At 38.6% G+C, this 21,697-nt stretch overlaps 1 non-coding gene across 1 annotated transcript; it reads right to left on the bottom strand.

Annotated features, from left to right (window-relative positions):
• Window positions 1–1,057: 1,057 nt before the first annotated feature.
• On the bottom strand, window positions 1,058–1,129 carry TRNAW-CCA (transfer RNA tryptophan (anticodon CCA)). The gene has a single exon. It is a non-coding gene; the product is annotated as a tRNA-Trp (tRNA).
• Between the last annotated feature and the right edge of the window lie 20,568 nt (window positions 1,130–21,697).

The raw sequence follows: 21,697 nt of genomic DNA on the forward strand, positions 1-21,697 counted from the left end.
CTTTCAAAGCTGTTCCATGAAATAAAATGAAAAAATTCTAGGTTCTCCCCACTGTCTTCCAAATGGCTTAATCAATGACTGGTATTAAGTGTGCCACCCACAAAATCTTTACAATTATATCAGATGGTTACTGTTTCTCTGCTGATACACACTGAATCATCCAAAGCCACAGGAAACTAGGGATAAATATCAATAAAATCTTCTTTTATTCTCCCAAGATCCCTGCTGATTTCTTCTCTCCTCTGCTGGCTAAACTAAAAGGATATAGATTACTTCAGAAGCTGTTGCCTACAAAAAAAATTAAAGTAAGAAAGCACTTATTCTAAAATACATGAATTCAAATATGATTTCAGCACTGAGGATTAAGCTCTAAATCCATCAAAGATGTAAATGAGTCAGTACTAATCCTTTGGCCTTAACCAACTCAAGAGATAAATGGATATAAAAAAATAATGAAATATTGCCATGTCAGAGAAAGGCAAACACATATGATATCACTTATATGTGGAATCTTAAAAAAAAAATGATTCAAATGAACTTATCCACAAAAGAGAAACAGAGTTACAGACATAGAAAACATACTTATGGCTACCAAAAAGGATAGCCAGGGAGGAGTTGGGGGAGATAAATTAGGAGTTTGGGATTAACATGTATACACTACTACATATAAATTGGTAAACAACAAGGACCTACGGTATAGCACATGGAGCTATTGATATATTCAATATCTTGTAATAACATATAAAGGAAAGGAATATGACAAAGAATATATGTGTTTGTATAACTGAATCACTTTGATATATACTTGAAACTAACACATTATAAATTAACTATATGTGTGTATTAGTCACTCGGTTGTGTCCAACTCTTTGCAAACCCTTCGCCTGTAGCCTGCCAGGCTCCTCTGTCCATGAAATTCTCCAGGCAAGAATACTGGAATGGGTAGCCATTCCCTTCTCTGGGGGATCTTCCTGACTCAGGGATCAAACCTAGGCATCCTGCATTTCAGGCAGATTCTTTACTGTCTGAGCCACCAGGGAAGCCCAAAAAACCGATCTGACCCCGACGTGACTTGAACACACAACCTTCTGACTTGGAGTCAGACATGCTACCATTACACCACAAGGTCACACAAAATTAACTATGTTTTAATTTAAAAAGAGAGATAAATGGGTATTTGAGCCTGAAGAGTTTGAAGAAGGAAGATGTTTATCTTTATCCATTAAAAGGTAGCATTCAGTCAGTCTAGCCATGAAATTTGGGAGATCTGATGTTTCAAGATTTGTTAATTTCAGGGGCTTTCTTGTTCCCATAGGAGTTGGCCATGGAATAAAGCCCACAAATGGGCCCTTTTATGCTGGGCGGTAAGAAAGGAGAGTCAAAGAGAAATGGCAACTAACCTGAAAAAGGTAAGAAAAGAAAGGGCCTGTGTGTTACCTGGGTCTGTTCTCTCTTTCCATTTCAGATATGGGAAGGATCCGTTAGGGCTTATTGTGGCCGGACAATCTTCTTTAAATGGTGGCTGAGAGCATGAATAATGGAGGCACTGAGCCCCTCAAGAAGCTGAAAGAATCACACAAGCATTGGCTGGAGTATTGGGCATCTTAGAAGCCCTGGGTATCTCACAATTAGCTAAAGAGCCTTATGAACAGAGTCACCAAAAGAGTCACCTTGTAGGGCACTAGTGGTGAGATATGTTCTGTACCAAAAACCAAGCCAGGGTTTGGACAAGAGCATTCAGGCCAATCCTCTCCTCATGGCAGGTGTTTTACTACAGGCTGCAGATGTCATCTATGCCAGAGGAGGATGAGGAAGGAGGGATGTGGGCTCAGAGAAAGAGAAAAAGAAAGATCATTCAACTGCACAGTGTTGGGAATCCAGCAGTAACTGAATCCATTTTACCCAAACTGGACTCGCATATTTGAAACTGTTGGACTTGAGAACTATTCAGTTTTAAGGTGGAAGGGATTGGAATATGTAGAAATAAAAATTTTCAACAGAAAGAGAGTCACAGATGTAGAAAACAATCTTATGTCCACAGGGGGAAGGGTGGGGGAAATGGGAGGGTGCATAAATAAAATAGATAACTAATAAGGACAAAATCACTGCAGATGGTGACTACAGCCATGAAATTAAAAGATGCTTACTCCTTGGAAGAAAAGTTATGACCAACCTAGATAGCCTATTGAAAAACAGAGACATTACTTTGCCAACAAAGTCCGTCTAGTCAAGGCTATGGTTTTTCCAGTGGTCATGTATGGATGTGAGAGCTGGACTGTAAAGAAAGCTGAGCACTGAAGAATTGATGCTTTTGAACTGTGGTGTCAGAGAAGACTCTTGAGAGTCCCTTGGACTGCAAGGAGATCCAACCAGTCCATTCTGAAGGAGATCAGCCCTGGGATTTCTTTGGAAGGAATGATGCTAAAGCTGAAACTCCAGTACTTTGGCCACCTCATGCAGAGTTGACTCATTGGAAAAGCCTCTGATGCTGGGAGGGACTGGGGGCAGGAGGAAAAGGGGACGACAGAGAATGAGATGGCTCGATGGCATCACTGACTCGATGGACGTGAGTCTGAGTGAACTCAGGGAGTTGGTGATGGACAGCGAGGCCTGGTGTCCTGCGATTCATGGGGTAGCAAAGAGTCGAACACGACTGAGCGACTGAACTGAACTGAAGGACATAAATGCATAGCACGGAAAACTCTACTCAATACTTTTATGGGGGGAAAATATAAAAAGAGTGGATATATGTTGTATGTATATATATAACTGATTCATTTTGCTCCACAGCAGAGAGTAACACAACATAGTAAATCAACTATACTCCATTAAAAAATGTTTAATGTTTAAAAATAAATAAAAACAAAAATATCATTCTTCTTTTTAAAGATTTAACTTCAAATGGAATATAATCTATAAATTTGGATTCACCATGCTATACACTGGAAACTAACATTAATACTGTAAATCAACTATGCTTCAATTAAAAAATAATTTTTCAATCTTCTGTGAGAAACAGTAATGAAGACTGAGAGAAAATAAGTTATTAGAAAAAGAACAGAGTTCTAGTTTATACATATCTGATATGACCCTATGAAATTTATACATATTATGCCTTTAAATTCTAAAGCCTCTCTTTCCCAAACCAAACTTTCCATTTTCCAAATAATATAATAGGCTAAAATTTGAGGGAAATTCACATAAGTGACTTTTGGGTAGATCAAATTTAGCATTCAGTGTTTTCCCCATGAGATGAGCACCTTGAACCTTGTAACCTTGGCCAAGCCATGGCTCCAGTTTTCTCATGTAAATTTAGGAAGTTGAATCTAATGGTCTAAATTTTCTTCCAACTCAGTAATTTAATGAAAAAGTAGAAAGTTCCTCTCAGGTCTTTGATTAGAACCAAATGTATAATTAAAGCATGATAGAAATAGGGGACTAGCTTCCCTCCCGGAAATGTTACTTATCTGAAGGTTCAGAAATGTCCAAACAAGTTAATATTTCACTGCAAGGTGTTTGTGGAATATTTACTTCATCAACTGACATAGGTTTACCTATCAATCTTTGTTTGATCCAAGATTAACTCATAAATCAGACAAGGATAAATGAACCCTCACCAGTGGGCCTCTTAAAAGAATTAAACTGTAGTATGTCATCAGCCAGCTTTTTTTGATTGAATGGAATGTGAAAGCAACACATTCCTTCCAAAGAACTTTCCTCTTAGAAGTTAAAGTTTCCCTCTGGAAAGATAAAAGGTGTTATTTATTTTGCTTAATAAAGACTTTCTAGAATAATGTTTTCAGTATTAGCAAATTTGTAAACTCTATAAATCCTCAGACCTGCTCTCCTTTAAGTATTTTAAGTCAAGAGATTCTAAGTCTCTTTTAAATCCCCTAGAATATGATTCCTGATGATTTACTATAAATCCCAATACAGCTAGGAAGCATTAATGCATTTTGTTCGATAAGACTTTCTTATGAATGCACAGCCGTCATGTTTTCCAATATGATTCTGTTCACATCTGCTATAGGGTTTGGAGGAGTGGCAGACATTGGCAATTTTGTAAAGTGTTCTTGAAGCAATAGAAAAGCAAAAAAAAGTCATAATTTTCTATGGGGATAATTTCTATGCCACAGTGACACTTTTAAATGTTTTCAATAGTGTTGATTTATTAGGAAGCTTAGAAAGGTAGTGCTTAGAACCAGCTTTCCCCATAAAATCTCAGTGACGGAGAATAACTTTTACATTTTTCAAACTGTCCATTGTGAAAGATTTTTTCATTACGATGAAGGTGTTTAGAGGTTTTTGATTTAATGTAGAATGATAACTCCCTTGAGTTGCAGACTTCTGGAAAGAACAAACAATGAAACAAACATTCTCACCCTTCCCCTGAGTGAGTTCAATCATGAAATACATTTGATGATCCATGGCAACACAGTACTTCCATGACTTGGTTGAACTCTCTAAAACAAAATTTGAATTCTCACAAATTAAAATTAATTTACACATGTATTACTTTGACCTTGTATTTTCAAAACAAGAGAAGCTGCAGCTCCTGTCTATTCACCATTGTTATGTGGTTAATTCAGACAGTGGTGAAACTGTCCTAGTTTGTCCTGGACTGAGGGGTTTCCAAGATGCTAGATTTTCAATGCTCAGACCAAGAGGGAATAAAAAATAAGCTGGTCACCATACAGAGGTTTCCAAACTTTAGGGTGCCTCATAATTACTTGGAGGGCTTGTTAACAGATGTCAGAGCCCACCCCCCGCCCCCGAGTTTTTATTCAGCAGATCTAACAAATTCCCAGGTGATTGTCCGAAGGTCACACTTTGAGAAGACCACTGCCATATGCCTGGATTCTCCTGGCCACAGCTGATCCAAATGATCTTATCAGAGAGTCTGGTAAGAAGTCACAAGAATTTGACATCGGAACTCAGTATCTTACATCAATAACCATGGTCATATAAAAAAATCTACATCTTGCCGGGGTCCAGCCCCGGCTGATCCAGGGTATTCGAAGGGGAGACGGCTTAGGCGACCTATTCAAATGTTAATTAGAGATATAAAGAGTAATAGAATGAAGAAAGCTCAGTAGGAAAATTCAGTGGAGAAAAGAAGCTGAGTAGCTTGGTTTACACGGAAAATCAATATAACCTGTGACACCAGGTTAGCTCTGACCAAGGAGGCCGCAGGCGCCCTCTCGAATAGCAGAAGGTGCCCCACCTTAGACACCTCCTCAAGTGGGTCTTAGAAGTCCAGGCAAATAAATGGTCACAGAGGATATCCGCGCTCCAGATGGAGACTCAGCTGGAAGTTAAGGAGTAAAATGACATGGGAAGACCAAGCGTTGGTGAGCAAGGCCCGTAGCTTTATTTTCAACAGGGGCTTTTATACACTAAGTTACACATAGAGGATAATAGGGGATGCAAAGTCAGCAGTCTTTGATCCTTATCAAAAACCATGGTTTCTTTCCTGCAAATTTATCATATACAAATGGTTTAGGTGATTTACATCATCTTCTGGCCAGAAGGCCTATTAACATTTTATGACTCTTGACAAAGACTTATCAACCATAAGACTTATTTTCTCTAAGAGTAATTATTTTAAGGTTTGGTGCCATCTTCCAAAGATAAAATTGCATTCCTATAGGGCAGATGTGTAATGGGTTTACAACAAAGGAAAGAATTTGTTACCTTAAGGGTCTAAAGTTACGAACACCAAGGCCACTACTTATTTTTTCTACATACCAACTATATTAATTAATAAATATTCAAGGATACAATTCAGAGGATGTGGAAACTTGGCAACAAGCATTGGTTCATCAATGAAATCTTTTACTAGTTTTATTCTGACAATTTCTAACTCTCTGAGAGGCTCTAAGCTATTTGAATATCTTAAGCTTCCCGCGCCTCTCAAGGCTGGGAGACTGTAAACAATTGTATGCATAGCTGTAGGAGTCCGGGTAAACTTGTCAGGTGAGTTAGAGAGCCATCTGAGGGGTTTGGATTTAAACACTCCTAGTTGCCCAGGAACTTTATTATTGGAGCTGTAAGTTAGCTCTTTGACAGAGAGAGTGAGATGGTGGTGGGGGACAGCCCCCAGTAAAGTCAGAGGTGAGAGCACAAAGCAATAAAGTAGGCAGACTCTGGTTTTGGGGGGAAGATGCTCGAGAATATCTGGGGGGACTCCCGAGGCTCGATCCCGCCTTTACGTATGCCGAGCCTCCTTCCTCATGACCTTTGTCACGAGTGGAATGTCTCTCGCCGGCTCCCAGCAACATCTGGCTCTAGGCACAGGGGAAAAGGGGAGGTGTGGCGGGATTCTTCTGTTCATAACATGTTTCCAGTTCCTGAATCCAGCCGTTCAATGAGGCTCAGTTGTACCTGTCACCCTCCAGTTCTATGAGGTTTTCTCATTGCCTACTGAAAAATTGGACTTCTCAGGTGGCTCAGTGGTAAACAATCTCCCTGCCAAGGCAGGAAATGCATGTTTGATCCCTGGAGTGGGAAGATCCCCTGAAGAGGAAATGGCAACCCACTCCAGTATTCTTGCCTAGGAAATCCCATGGAGAGAGGAGCCTGGTGGGCTACAGTCCATGGGGTAGCAAAGAGTCAGACAACTTACAACAACAGAAACTGATAAACCTTTTTTTTTTACTTTGGCTACTCTGAGTGTCTCGTGTTACATAAGCCAACATAACCCTGATTAAAACCAAAATGCTCCAAATATGCATTAGAGAAAACAATATGCAATAGAGAAAACACTTGAGCTAGGTCCAGGAAAATATTATATTGGCTCCAAGCCACTTTAGTGTTTTTTATAACTTTTAAAACTGCCAGAGAAACTATTCTAAATCCTCATATTATGACAGAGCTTGGAAAGTTGATGGGCTTCTTATAAAAATGCCTAAACTAAATGTGCAAAATGCTGTAAGGAGAGAAGTATAAGGAAAAATGATCTACTCAAGTTAATTAGGATGTCCAAAGAGGACATTTTACCACAATGTTGGGGTCCATTGAAATCTCATGAGACTTAGAATATTAGAGTAAATGATGAATTAGACTAAATGGATCTGCTCTCTGTGGAATTTTACAGGCAACTCCACAGAGAAAATTGAGAATGTTATGTTTCCTTGATCAGAAATGGAACCGTGTTTTCAAGACTTTGAAGAGGATTTGAGAAGCATGGAGCCCATTACAGCCTGAGTCATCTCTCTACCTCTCACAGCAAAATTACCATCCTGCTTTTAAAGATGCTTAAAGAGAATGATTTCAAAATCTCTTCTAATAAACCTTCTCTAATGATCAGTAGAATTCACTGCCTAGAAATGTCCTGATGACATCCAGAGCTCTCCTACTCCATATGTGGTTTGTTTCTTTTAACCCAGGGGACAGCTGAACAGGCGTTTTGAGTGACAAAAAAAAACGGCTCTTGAAGGCCAATGTTGATTTTGCCTTTTATCGTATTTCCTTTGACCCTGCACTGTTGCAGTCCTCTGGGACAACCTCAAGTATTTTGTTTCTCTACTCAAATCCATCAGTTTCTGAAATTCTTGATTTATTAAATAGCACTCAGTGATCTATTCTCTTAAATACAGTATTTCCTGTTATGAGTCCCTGCTTACTTTTAGTCTCCTTTGCATACACGATATCTTCCTAAAGTGCTTCTTCTTGAGTGTGACCCCTGTGCTCTTCTAACATAAATCTTTCTGCCTGATTCTAATCACATTTTCATGAGTTACATCATCTTCAGTTCATCCGAGTGATTTTGAATCCCAATTCTGTCGTCTATCAGGCTACCTACCATCTCCTCATCCCTACTCCCCAAATCATCAAAATCATCAAAAACCTAATAAATGTGTTTCTTTCCATCTTTCAGGTAAGCATGTTACAACTTTCAAAAGTTCTGAAATTATAATCCCTAAAATTTGATTTATCACCCACACATAACTCAAGGTGTCAAGACTCACAGATAACAGATACAAATACAGTATTTGTTACCAGAAGCACTTACAGTGTAGAGAGAGATTACACTGCTTTGCTATTTAAACTACACCCTCTGCTTTAGCTGCAGGTTTCTCCCTTTCAGCAGTATTTACCAGAGTAATCCTCATCCAGTTTCATTACGTCCTCGTTAGTACTTGTCTGTTATCTCCTCACTGCCAAATCAAAAGTAAAGGTTCTTTTTGTTTTATGATCCCTGTGGGCAAATGTCATTCTTGGCTGAACACATCGAGTGCCCATAGGTTCTAATAGTTGAAGTGAGTAAAGCACCTGCCATCCATCAAGGTTTATGATGTGGTTACCATAGCTACCAAAACCCCATGCATTCCAGATCACATGGGATCTGCTCTGTAAGAAAAAAGAGAGAGAGAGTGAGAAAGAAAGATCTGCAGGGAATTAGCCACATGAATTCAGTTCCAATTAAACAATAAACTCAGTCAAGAAATAACTCAAAATTATGTAAAATGCAACAGTAAACTAAGAGTTACCAAGATGAGCTGAGAACAAATACAAAATCATACTGACCTAAAATAGGTGGACAAAAATAAATCCATATCACTTCTCTTTTATGCTGCATCATATCAGCAGACGGCAAGGTGTACAATTTTCAAGGCTTCTTTGGATATCACCTTTGGAAAAAAATGCTGGAGTATATAACTTTTAATCAAAAGTTATTGTGGAATCCTTTCTTCTTTCCCCAAAGAAGTTTGCTTTTAAATAACAATGCTAGAGTTGTATTTTATACCAAACATTTCATCTAAAAGGCACATAATGCTCTATAAACGTATTAATTCTCACAACTTTTCTGTAAAGCACAGGGGTAGCAAACTCCCCAGATGTGCATATTGAATTTTTAAAAAGCAGTTTAAGTTGAATCAATAGTCTATTCAGAAAAGGTTAAAAAGGTAGGCCTTGCACTGTGTCTTAATAATCAAAGTCCACTAAGAATTTTTTAGACTATGACAAAAGAAAAAGAAAGGAAATAAGCTTTTGTACCTTGCCTATTTGGCTTTTGTTAAATGCTACCTTTCATATTTTCCATAGCATTGGGAGATAGCAATTTAATATTACAAACTTCAGCATGTTGCTGTTAGTTTGCAAATATTGGGCTGGCCAAAATGTTCATGCATGGTTTTTTTGTTTTTGTTTTTTTAACATCTTATGGAAAAAACTCAGTTTATCCTAAAGGAAATCAGTCCTGAATGTTCATTGGAAGGACAGATGTTAAAGCTGAAACTCCAATACTTTGGCCACCTGATGTGAAGAGCTGACTCATTTGAAAAGACCCTGATGCTGGGAAAGATTGAAGACGAGAGGAGATGGGGACAACAGAGGATGAGATGGTTGGGTGGCGTCACTGGCTCAATGGACATGAGTTTGAATAAACTCTGGGAGTTGGTGATGGATAGGGAGGCCTGGTGTGCTGCAGTCCATGGGATCGCAAAGAGTTGGACACAACAGAGCAACTGAACTGAACTGATGGAAAAACTCAAACAAAATTTTTTGGCCAACCCAATAGAAACTGAATATAGCCCCAAAATAGCTCCCCAGCAAGATACTAGAGAAAAAAGAAATCGAAGATTCCATTATGCTATTGTTTAAAAACAAACATTTATTAAAATTTGGATTAAACTGGAAAACAAACTGACACATATTTGAGCAATATGTACTAAGAATCTTCAAAATGTTCCTACCCTGTCTCACTAATTAAACTTGTAAGGATTACTTCTATCTGTAAGAAAGAATGCAAAATTCAAATAAAGATCTTTGATATGATTTACAGAGGTATATATAAGTAGTAAATTGAAAATATTTAAAATAAATGAAAAGATTAAATATTATAAGCCTAGCCATTTGTTCATTTACCACTTACTGCATATCTCCTGTGTTCCAGGCACAAGAAATACAAAGTCAAAAAAAGACATTCTCTTACAGACATGATCCCTGCCTTATGGTATTACAATTTAATGTACATATATTGTGACTATAAGCACCCTGGAAAACTGTATGCACAATATAGCAAAAAATCAAAGAAGGAAGTATTCAGCTATACACTGGAAAGATGAAATTCAGGAAAATTTTTATAGGGTTAACCTTTGTTCTAAAAGGTTGAAATTCAAGTAGGTATTTGGCAAACAGATTGAGGATGACTAGCATTACTGAAAAGGGGGAGCAAAGCAGCAGGACCTGGGAATACTCAGGCTGATGTCACAGGACCGAATTGAAGCAGTGGCTTTGAGGAGGGGAGGAGCAGACACGGGTAAAGCGATGGTGGTTCTCTTTCAGAACTTTATGATTTGAACAGAGGGGATGAGATGGGTGAGAGGAAGGAACAAAGATGATTGATTGCTGATATTTTGACTCTGGAACAAGGAGGGTAAGAGAAAGGGAATCTAAGAGAAAATAAAGCAGAAAGAGAATTAATAGCATTTAGACATGAAGAGATGGAATTGTCTGAGGAGCATCTAAGTGGTAATAGCCAAGAAAAAGAAAGTTGGATCTGAAATCTGTACTTGAGAGTAATGGACATATGGGTGTAGTAGTAATCACAGGAGAGTATGAGAGTGTGAAGATTGAAAAGAAGAGCCAGGACAGAGCCCAGTGGGTACTAACACACCAAGGGATAGGGAGAGGAAGGGCAGCCCGCCAAAAAAAATGTGACACAGATAAGATTACAAAGAAATCAGTGAGTTGGGTGTATCAGCTGTCATCAGTGCCATTTTCCAGAGCAAGCTGTTTAGCGACCAGTGGAGGCAGAAGTGTGAATAGAATGACTTTAAAATTGAATAAGAAGTTGACTCCCAAGAGAAGGAGAAAGGGCAATAATTAAGAGTGGGATATATGATTTAAAAATGATATGTTTAATAGTGGGAGACACTTGCAGATACTATCAGATGACAGAGATTGAAGTGAGTGAGAGGAAAAGATTAAAAGTATAAGAGAAATCACAGTAAATGATGAAATGATGTAGGCTTTTCCAAGCTTTTAATAAATGGTATAATTTTGTGGAGACAAGTAAGTAACACTTTAAAGAGATTTTAATAAAACTATAAGGTTCATGGCATGAGTGAAAAAGTAAAAGTTATAAAATTGACCATAGATTATTATGTCAACTTGATGAAACAAAATATTTGTTTTAAAAAATTGAAGGAAAATATATGAAACGACAATGATGGTTGATTTTGAGGAAAGTTATTTTCATCCTATGCTTTTCCATTTTTCTTAAATCTCAGCCATTAAAAAAAAATACATTTGAATCAGTTCTAATGAGGTGGATGAAGCCTATTATAGAGTGAAGTAAGCCAGAAAGAAAAACACCAATACAGTATACTAACGCATAATATATGGAATTTAGAAAGATGGTAACGACAACCCTGTATGCGAGACAGCAAAAGAGACACAGATGTATAGAACAGTCTTTTGGACTGTGGGAGAGGGAGGTGGGGGATGATTTGGGAGAATGGGATTAACACATGTATAATATCATATAAGAAACGAATCACCAGTCCAGGTTCGATGCAGGATACAGGGAGCTTGGGGCTGGTGCACTGGGATGACCCAGAGGGATGGTATGGGGAGGGAGGTGGGAGGGGGGTTCAGGATGGGGAACATGTGTACACCCGTGGTGGATGCATGTTGATGTATGGCAAAACCAGTACAATATTGTAAAGTAAAAAAAATAATAAAGCAAAAAAAAAAATTAGTATGAACTAATTTTATAATAACTTGTTAAAGTTCTCAAAATGAAAGCTGAAAGAAGGATAAAGGAATGAAAAAAGAAGGAATGAAACAGGAAAGAGACAGAGAAAGAAGGAAGGGCTGGTGGAGGGGAAGATCTACCCACTAGAATGTGAGAATTATCAAAGTGCACACAGAGAACCCAGCGCAGGACCCAGATTATAGGAGATTATAGCGTTTAAGAGATAAGCTATTCCCTAGTACTTCACATTTTAAAAGTTCTATTTGTTAGATCTCTATCAATGTAAAATGTGTAGGGTTTGTTTTTTTTTTTTCAATGATTAAACAAAAGACATTGCATCTTCACAAGTTGCGACCCTTGCTACCTCATAAATGTTCATCTTTTCTCCATGGTGATGTTACATACTGCAAATGAAAACTCTTCACTGTAAGAAAGAGAGATCAGGACTTGCATTGTTAGAAGAGAGAAATATTGACAGGGTGATATTTGCACACTGAAGATGCTATTAACCATAAATTTTTATCTGAAAGAAAATGTGATATTCATGAATAAAACAGATTTTTAAAAATTCTCTTGAATTTACACATTTGTTCTACTTGGAAATTTTTTTTTTCTAATTTTATTTTATTTTTAAACTTTACATAATTGTATTAGTTTTGCCAAATATCAAAATGAATCTGCCACAGGTATACATGTGTTCCCCATCCCGAACCCTCCTCCCTCCTCCCTCCCCATACCATCCCTCTGGGCCGTCCCAGTGCACCAGCCCCAAGCATCCAGCATCGTGCATCGAACCTGGACTGGCAACTCGTTTCCTACATGATATTTTACATGTTTCATTGCCATTCTCCCAAATCTTCCCACCGGAAATTTTTTAACCTGCCAATACATTCATACAGTTGACATTTTATAGACCTAAAAAATTAGAAGTAATTGATTCAGTCGTATCATTACATATTGATTAGCGTGTTCAAGGCCAGAGATTTCTTTCCTTTTTTTTTCCATATCCTTGACAGAAGCATGGCTACACAGAGTAGTTATTCCCCAGAAGGCCTCACTGGAGAGCCTATAAATAGAGAAAGCATCCTAGCAAACTACAGCCAAACAAGGCTTCTTTGTATGTGGCTGAGCCAACGGCAGCTCTGTCACACTACTGGGTTACAAAAATATATTTCCTTTTTATTATTTAGCACTGCAGCACAATAGGAACTTGGGGCTACAATCAGCATCATTTAATTTTCCTTGAGAACATTTAAAATTGAAATAGGAAAATCACATCCAACTTAATATTTCACCATTTGGTTGTACTGTTTTCAGGTCTCCTTTAGGAGAAAAAGAAAAGCAAAGTTATATACTCAGATAATTGCAGCAATAACTTTAAAAGAGATCACCAAAACCAACCTGTTTACTGTTCTGCTCAGTGTTTCAGGTCTAAGCAGCTTTCTTGATATACAGGGGCATTTTTTTTTTTCCTATTAACTATGGGATTCGAATATATTTTTTCTAATCAGTTCTGCCAAATACTAGGCCCTAAGTGAGAAAAATACTGAAGAAACATAGATGTGTTTATTGTATGACTGCTACAGGTAGAGAGGTTATTTAGAATATATTTAGTTTCAAACACAAGACTTGCCTAGAAAATGTTTACAACCAGAATACTATTTACATTTATCTTAACAGAAACAGACTCATAGACAGAAAACAGAATATATATATTTATAACTAGTCAGTTATATATATAAATGAATCACTTTTCTGTATACCAGAAATTAGCCCATTATAAATCAACTATACTTCAATAAAACAAACTTTTAAGAAATTTTGAAAATAAAAAATATATTTATCTTACTATTTAAAGAAATCCTCCACAAAGAATACTCTAACTTGCTGCATTTTAACAAACATAATAGTACAAATATTTTTAGGAATTTTCATCCCATGGTGGAGATGTTCCAGCTTCTTCAAATCAACATTAAAAGACACAAGAAAATCCTCCTCTTGGGACCTGGACAGGATTTCAACTCACAGGTGAAAGGTTCATAACTAAATGAATAATAAAATTTGTTGCTGAATCCAGGACCCTTATAATACAGCTTAATATAAAAAGTGGCTTCTCTGTGCAATCAATAAGGAAAATAAATCCTTTCCACCTGAGTGCCAGAAGTTTGCCCAAAAAGTGAAAGAAATTTACTCTTAATAATTACATTGACTTTTATTCTTCAAGAGATAATATATTAAGTTTGTAATACAGAAAAGAATTTTCGATTTGATTACCTGGAACATGTACTGGGAGAGAGAAGAAAAAGCTAGTTTAAATAAATAAGCCAATAATTGTTTTTCTCACTCATATAAGCCTTGAATTGTATTCAACTTACTTTTTTCAATGAGAGAATGCCTTTAAAAAAGAGAAAAAAGAAAGAGATCTTCCTGACATTGTTTCTTAACAAACCAGAAGCAGTCTTAAAGATTTTTCTTTCAAGGAAATGTTTTCATTTACATTTGACTCTTGAACAACACAACTTTAAGCTGTACCAGTCCACTTACACGAATTTTTTTATTCTTTTAGTAAATAAAGTATTACATGATCTGAAGTTGAGTGAATGGGCAGATGTGGATTTCATAGATACAGAGAACCAACTATGGGACTTGAGCATCCACAGACTTAAGTGTCCAAGGCAGGTCCTAAAACAGATCCCCTGTAGATACAATGGTATATATCTCGAGAAAGTCTAGCATATTTCAGGTAATGGGATAATCCCTTCTCTCCATAACTTCTGATAATACTTCCTGGAATTAGCGAGGGCTTGGCCTTAACTACCACATCAATTCCTACCATTAAATACAGCACTTTGGGGCATGATTTCCCTTTCCCTTCAACTTTTCAACCAGAGCTATCATGAAGACCCAGTCTGTTTTTCTTCCATGAAGTTTTTCTCAGTAACTCAAGGTAATGTTCATTCTCATTTCTGACCACCTCTAGCAATTTTCCTTTGTACTGTACACATTGAGCAATACATCACACTATCTTGTCAGTTCAGTTCAGTTGCTCATTCGTGTCCGACTCTCTGTGACCCCATGAATTGAGGCACGCCAGGCCTCCCTGTCCATCACCAACTCCCGGAGTTCACTCAGACTCATGTCCATCGAGTCGGTGATGCCATCCAGCCATCTCATCCTCTGTCGTCCCCTTTTCCTCCTGCCCCCAATCCATCCCAGCATCAGAGTCTTTTCCAATGAGTCAACTCTTCGCATGAGGTGGGCAAAGTACTGGAGATTCAGCTTTTGCATCATTCCTTCCAAAGAAATCCCAGGGCTGATCTCCTTCAGAATGGACTGGTTGGATTTCCTTGCAGTCCAAGGGACTCTCAAGAGTCTTCTCCAACACCACAGTTCAAAAGCACCAATTCTTTGGCGCTCAGCTCTCACATCCATACATGACCATAGGAAAAACCGTAGCCTGGACTAGACAGACCTTTGTTGGCAAAGTAAGGTCTCTGCTTTTGAATATGCTATCTAGGTTGGTCATAACTTTACTTCCAAGGAGTAAGCGTATTTTAATTTCATGGCTGCAGTCACCATCTGCAGTGATTTTGGAGTCCCCCAAAATAAAGTCAGCCACTGTTCCCACTGTTTCCCCATCTATTTCCCATGAAGTGATGGGACCAGATGCCATGATCTTTGTTTTCTGAATGTTGAGCTTTAAGCCAACTTTTTCACTCTCCTCTTTCACTTTCATCAAGAGGCATTTTAGTTCCTCTTCACTTTCTGCCATAAAGGTGGTGTCATCTGCATATCTGAGATTATTGATATTTCTCCCAGCAATCTTGATTCCAGCTTGTGCTTCTTCCAGCCAAGCGTTTCTCATGATGTACTCTGCATAGAAGTTAAATAAGTAGGGTGACAATATACAGCCTTGACGTACTCCTTTTCCTATTTGGAACCAGTCTGTTGTTCCATGTCCAGTTCTAACTGTTGCTTCCTGACCTGTGTATAGGTTTCTCAACCTTTCTAATTAAAACATGAAAACTTTTGCTTGTAAGATGATTAGATTTTTAAAGGCAAAGTCCCTCTTACATATGTCTTCTATATGTACATAATGTTTTGATGCTGTCTTTTGGAAACTGAGGCAATAAAAATAAATGATTACAGTTCATTTTATAATAAAATTTGTTTTATTTTCATCTTGAAGCAAACACATAATCATTGTAAGAGATTCAGGATTCTGTTACTTACAACACAGAGGGAATTATATTTTTAAAAACTCAAGTGTTTATCTTTCCAAACATTTGCCTGTATATTTTTATGTAACTTGCTTCCTTGTAATTTTTTTTTCACTAAATAATAGGTAATGGACAAGAACAGAGATGCATGTTAGAATACTCCACTGGGTACATATGTTATTTAAATAGTCCCTTCCTGGTGTATATGTCCCTTCCTGGTGTCATTTCCTCTTATTAAAGCATGTCTCTTCTTCTTAAAAATAAGAAAGTTCCTGTTAAAATTAATTATGCATATGTCTACTTATTTTCTTAGGATTAAACTCTTAAAAGTACACACTAAAGGTAATTAAGTGTGCAAACATGAAAGTGAAAGTATTAGTCACTCACTCATGTCTGATTCTTTGCAACCTCCTGGACTGTGTAAACTGCCAGGCTCCTCTGTCTATGGAATTGTCTAGGCAAGAATACTGGAGTTGGTAGTCATTCCCTTCTCCAGGGGATTTTCTTGACTCAGGGATCAAACCAAGGTCTACTGTCTCCTGCACTGCAGGTGGATTCTTCACCATCTGAGCCACCAGGGAAGCCCAATAAAGTGTGTAGACATCTCAGTATAGTACTTGGTGCAGAGTAAGAGCTCAGTAAGTGTTACCTGGAATCACTGCTGAAATTGGTGGGTCCAAGCAATGGTGCGTGCAGCTAAGTCACTTCAGTCATGTCCAACTCTTTGTGACTCTATGGACCATAGCCCACCAAGCTCCTCTGTCCATAAGATTTTCAAGGCAAGAATACTGGAGTGGGTTCCCATCCCCTCCTCCAGAGGATCTTCCCCACCAAGGGATCAAACCCACATCTCCTGCAGTTCCTGCACTGCAGGCAGATTCTTTACCATTGAACCACTGGGGAAACTCTCAAGCAATAGTATATTTTATTAATTGTTTTAAATGACTACTTATCAAAATTGAACCAATTCATATACACTATCAGTGTATAAAAAGAGCCCATGTCCTCATAACTCTGCCCATTTTTTAAATATTTGATAATTATCATAAATATTACTTGTTCAGTCACTCAGTCATGTCAGACTCTGTGACCCCATGAACTGCAGCAAGCCAAGCTTCTCTGTCCTTCACCATCTCCCAGAGGTTGCTCAAACTTATGTCCATTGTCAGTGATGCTGTCCAACTATCTCATCCTCTGCCATCCCCTTCTCCTGCCCTCAATTTTTCCCAGCATGAGGGTCTTTTCCAGTGAATCAGCTCTTCACATCAGGTGGTCAAAGTATTGGAGCTTCAGCTTCAGCATCAGTCCTTCCAAAGAATATTCGAAGTTGATTTTCTCTAGGATTGACTGGTTTGATCTTCTTGCAGTCCAAGGGACTCTCAAGAGTCTTCTCTAGCACCACAGTCCAAAAGCATTATTTCTTCAGTGCTCAGCCCTTTTTATTGTCCAGCTCTCTCACATCCATACATGATTACTGGAAAAACCATAGCTTTGACTATAAGGATCTTTGTAGGCAAAGCAATGTCTCTGCTTTTTGATATGCTGTCTAGGTTTGTCATAGCTTTTCTTCCCAGGAGCAAGCATCTTTTAATCTTATGGCTGCAGTCACTATCCACGGTGATTTTAGAGTCCAAGAAAATAAAGTCTGTCACTGTTTCCATTGTTTCCCCATCTATTTGCTATGAAGTGATGGGACTGGATGCCATGATGTTCATTTTAAATATTACCACTGCTCATCAATATTTCCATTTCTCCTCTCCTTCCAGATACAGGATAGGATTCTAATTCCCTACCCTCTTGAAGTTAGCTGGAGCCAGATAACTTGTTTTGGCCAATAAGTATGAGTCAAAATGACTTCTGTCAGTTCTAGATACAACCATTCAAGAACCATTCAAAACTCTGCCTGTTCTTTCTTCCCCCACCACATTGTCTAAGGAGGTCAAATCTTCAAGACAGTGCTTCTATAAGATGATGGGTTCCCCTAGTCACAGCTTAGAGAACAGATGCCCCAGAGAATCTTCCAGACTACCCACAGAGGATTACATCCCAAGTGAAAAATCATGTTGTACCAAGCCTGTAAAATTTAGGTGTCTGCTTCTTAGCAAACCTAACCTATCCAAACTACCTACAAGGTGAAAAATTGTTACCATCTGATTCCTTTAGTTACTAATAATCTTATAGATCTTATCATACCTTTTTAAACTGAAGGTGGGAGGGAATTGCCTATATATGGTTTCTAGGAAAGTGTTTGATTTTTAATCATTTACTTTTAGTAGCTCTATATTAACCCATCCCTTGCCTCATCCCAGACATTCAGAAATTCTGTAGCATTTGAGAAGAGATTCCTAGTGGTTCAGATGGCAAAGAATCCACCTGTAGCACAAGAGATGTGGGTTCGATCCCTCAATCAGGAAGATCCCCTGGAGAAGGAAATGGCAAGTTACTCCAGTATTCTTGCCTGGAGAATTCCATGGACAGAGGAACCTGGCAGGCTACAGTCCATGGGATCACAAAGAGTTGGACACAACTGAGTGACTAACACTTTCATAAAGTACAAAGGACCTGTGAGATGTCTATGACTTTGCTTATTAATCAAAGCACAAATACTGCATATTTATCTTGAGATCCCTATTAGGATGTGATATAAGTATATATGCATCAAAATATGCATCAAAATATCACCTCTTGCATATTCTCCATAGCATCTAGCACATTGTTTGTTATCTAGTAGGTACTCAATGGGGCTTCCCTGACGGCTCAATGGTAAAGAATCAGCTTGCAATGCAGGAGACACAGGAGATGTAGTTCAATGCTTTGGTCAGGAAAATCCCCTGGAGGAGGAACTGGCAACCCACTCTGGTATTCTTCCTGAAAAAATCCCATGGACAGAGGAGCCTGGTGTGCTATAGTCCAGAGGGTCAAAAAGAGTTGGACACAACTGAACAACTGTGCATGAACACAACGTACTCAATAATAATTTAAAAGAATGGGTACATGTATATATATGGTTGAATCCCTTCACCATTCACCTAAAACTAACATAACATTGTTAATCAGCTATACCCCCAATACAAAATAAAAAGTTTAAAGCTTGAAAAAATAAATAAAAGGGATTTTCATAAGCTGAAAATCAAAAGAGATCTTGGAGAGATTTAAGTTCAAGTTGGACCATAAAGAAGACTGAACACCAAAGAACTGAGGCTTTCAAACTGTGGTGCTGGAGAAGACTCTTGAGAGTCCCTTGGACAGCAAGGAGATCAACCCAGTCCATCCTAAAAGAAATTAACTCTGAATATTCATTGGAAGGACTGATGCTGAAGCTGAAACTCCAATACTTTGGCCACCTGATGCAAAGGGCCAACTCATTGGAAAAGACCCTGATGCTGTGAAAGATTTGAGGGCAGGAGGAGAAGTGGGTGACAGAGGATGAGGTGGTTGGATGGCATCACCACTCAATGGACATGAGTTTGAGCAAACTCCAGGAGATGGTGAAGGACAGGGAAGCCTGGCATGTTGCAGTCCATGGGGTCGCAAAGAGTCAGACACAACTGAGTGACTGAACAACAACAATCTTATTTTACAAGTGAGGACACTGAGATGCCAGTGGAGGAAATAGTGTGACTCTTACGGGAGATGGAGCCATCATGAATCTCCCACACCCCGGTAAAGGAAGTGCTCCAAATCTGATCTCTAATATTAGTATGAGCAAATTTCCTGAAGTGCCATATTCAATTGTTAGACTGTCCTTGAATGCTTAAATACAACTATGTACCTTACTGATTTTGGAAAGGAAAGACAGAATAAAGAACTCAACTTACTTTGTTCTCTAGCCAGCTAGCCTTCTATGTGTTTTCAGACACACTGGACAGACTATACTGAATCATCTTATTTCAGAAGGGATGATTAATTACAAACAGCAAAGGTTAAGTCAATTACAAGTATTTTCCCCCAAGATGATTGGCGTTACCATGCTGCTGCTGCTGCTGCTAAGTCACTTCAGTCGTGTCCGACTCTGTGCAACCCCATAGACGGCAGCCCACCAGGCTCCCCTGTCCCTGGGATTCTCCAGGCAAGAACACTGGAGTGGGTTGCCATTTTCTTCTCCAATGCATGAAAGTGAAAAGTGAAAGTGAAGTCACTCAGTTGTGTCCGACTCTTCACAACCCCATGGACTGCAGCCTACCAGGCTCCTCTGTCCATGGGATTTTCTAGGCAAGAGTACTGGAGTGGGGTGCCATCGCCTTCTCCGTGACATTACCATACCTACCAATAAAATCCACTAGCTTCAGGTGCATTTTATTATAAGGCCAGTTCTCATCCAGGTGTGACAGACTGAATCTTTGATATCATCATTAAAATCAGTGGGAATTCTAACAGAGTTAGAAGTGTGGAATTGGGTGTACCAGCTCTGAAACTGTGGATGCTCATTTAATTCCCCTGCTAATTTTTCAAGCAAAAAGATTTATCCCATCTGACAGAACAATCCAAAGAATCTCTCCAGTGCAGGCTATTCGGCTCTGAATTGAAAATAACAATAACTGCATGTTAAATTATATTTTCCTGCACTTCGCTCCCTCCTTGTTATGTTCCTAGTTCTTAACCTGGTTCCTAGTCTTAACCTGGTTAGGAATAGGGATCCATTACCAAGAACTAACCCTAATAAAGCCTTGATTGCAGGACCCCTATAGGAGGAGAAAACACCTCCTGGTTACAGAGAGATCAGACACCCACATGGATTCAGTTGTTCTTGGACTCCCCAGCGGCTAACCAAGATATTGTAGGCAGGTAGAAACTGGTAAGTCACTAGTAGCTCTGTTCCTGTGTATTCAGGGATCATCCTGTATATGCAGGGCTAGGTTAACAAGAGGCAGACAGAGCATGTCCTTGAGGCCCAGAGAGACACAAAAAGAGCAGGACACTGAGGAAGAATTTGTTTTGTACCATTTCAAAAAAAAGTTTATAATTTTTAAAATTGCAAATTGCATGGAGAAATAGCACAATGCTTTCAGGGCTTGTTTTTCTAATGATCAGTGATGAAGGAACAGTTTTGCTGTTTTTTCTCCCCAATCCATCATGGACTGACATAACTATAAATTTAAATAAAAATTAATTACTCAGAAAATAATTAAAAATAGATATACGGTAAAATAGGGCTTCCCTGGTGGCTCAGATAGTAAAGAATCTGCTTGCAATACAAGAGGCCTGGATTCAGTCCCTGGGTTGGGAAGATCCCCTGCAGAAGAGATGGCTAACCACTCCAGTATTCTTGCCTGCAGAATACCATAGACAGAGGGTTGCAAAGAGACAGATGTGACTGAGTGGCTAACACTTTCACCTTCCCTTCTTTTCATATATAAAATACAAACCTAAAATTTTTTCAGTATTAGATCCAAGCTACATAAAATTGCCCAAACAGCTATAAAGATCTCCAAACATTCACTCTTGTGGCACACCACAGCTGGTCTGCAGACCCCACTTGAAATAGGGCAACTCTAAAGGGCTTAACTGGGCTCTGGTTCAGAATAATTATGGCAGTGAGTTGGTTTGGGTTTTCTCTTCATTAATATTTTATCAGCCTGATTTTGCTACCAGCAGGACTCAAATCCCAAATTACTAATTTTAGCACTATTTTTCCCAGAATGCACTCAGCAAAGTAGATGTGTTAACCACGCTTGGTGCTTCATTCATCTGGTAGTGCTGTCCTTCATTCACCATTTACTGAACACAAGTCTGTGGCAGGCACTGCTGGGAACAGTCAGTGATAGCTGTTGCC

The sequence above is a fragment of the Bos indicus genome, chromosome 1 (assembly GCF_029378745.1).
Source record: "Bos indicus isolate NIAB-ARS_2022 breed Sahiwal x Tharparkar chromosome 1, NIAB-ARS_B.indTharparkar_mat_pri_1.0, whole genome shotgun sequence".
NCBI classification, from domain to species: domain Eukaryota; kingdom Metazoa; phylum Chordata; class Mammalia; order Artiodactyla; family Bovidae; genus Bos; species Bos indicus.